General features: G+C 35.0%; 1 pseudogene; it reads left to right on the forward strand.

Moving 5' to 3' along the window:
• Positions 1 to 237: 237 nt before the first annotated feature.
• LOC141568702 (UDP-N-acetylglucosamine transferase subunit ALG13-like) lies at positions 238 to 538 on the forward strand (annotated as a pseudogene).
• The last annotated feature ends 758 nt before the right edge of the window (positions 539 to 1,296 follow it).

Consider the following 1,296-nt stretch of genomic DNA (forward strand, 5'->3'; position numbering starts at 1 on the left):
CCTCTGGGCTCACGGTTCGCGCAACTCAATCAGGAGGCAGGATGAAGATGCTAGTTGGTCTCGCCCTAAGTTTTCGGCGCCTTTTTCAGAATCTTTGTCGGGTCTCAGGTTTCTTGTGGGGTCAGTTCTTTCACTACTCCATCATCAAGAGCCTGTTTACAACCGACTTGTCCTACAAATATAATCGATAGAGGAAAGGTGGCACCTGAACATTCAGTACTGAGTCATGAACTCTGGATGTTTACAGGTACAAGGATTCTTTGAAAGAATGATAAAGCAGGTCTTGTTACTAGTCACGCAGGTGCAGGAAGCTGTTTGGAGACTGGAAACAAGAAAGCCACTTGCGGTGGTTATAAACGAAAAGGTGATGAACAATCATCAGCTGGAATTGGCAAAGCAGCTAAACAGAAGGGCATCTCTTCTACTGTCCCTGCAGCAGCTTCCTGGGCTGTTATAATCAGAGGACTTGTCAACACGGAAACGTTTTCCTCCTCGCCAGCCAGAACATTTGGATAAAGTTGTTGGATCACAAAAATAAACACTAAACTTTCAGCATTTTAAAAACACTCCCTAAATCCAGTCTATGAAATGTGGTTAAATCAAATTAAATTATATATATATATATATATATATATATATATATATATATTCAGAATAATATAAATTTTAAACTCCCTACCTACATTTATAGAATGCTAGAAAAATGTATAGTGGGCATATTAGCATTGGGGTCCAAACAGTAACTGCAATTTAGTAAATTTATTAGATTTTTCCCTAATCTGCATATTTTAGTAAAAGAAATACGTAGTGAGCATTTACAGGTCTTCTCCTACTATCCCAAATGAATTGGAATCATGAAAAAAATGAATTAAATTTGAAAATTCTGATAAGAATCTCAAATATAGTTAGTTTGATGTTTCTTAGAATAAGAAAATGAAATAGTAACAAACTTGTACAAACTTTTTGAGAGTTAGCATCTTTAGCTTCATAATCCAAGGAACAAAATTATAAGAAAGAACCAAAAGTAATGGATTATGTCTTGTTAAAAAAAAAAAAAAAAAAAAATGATTAACAAGATTAACTATCAAGTCAGTTGACCTATTGTGCTTAGAGAAACTACTTTTATCCTGAAGAATTGAGAGTAGTAGATGTGTTCACTTTTTTCCTCCAAAATGTAGACAGCAATAAAATAATCTTGCCCAATGTCAAAGCTTTACTGGTTTGAGAAGAGTAAACCAAAAGGACTTAAGCCAATAAGACTTGCTGTTGTTTTTTAAGAACCCTCTCACATTGGTA

The sequence above is a fragment of the Rhinolophus sinicus genome, linkage group LG14 (assembly GCF_036562045.2).
Source record: "Rhinolophus sinicus isolate RSC01 linkage group LG14, ASM3656204v1, whole genome shotgun sequence".
Classification (NCBI taxonomy): Eukaryota; Metazoa; Chordata; class Mammalia; order Chiroptera; family Rhinolophidae; genus Rhinolophus; species Rhinolophus sinicus.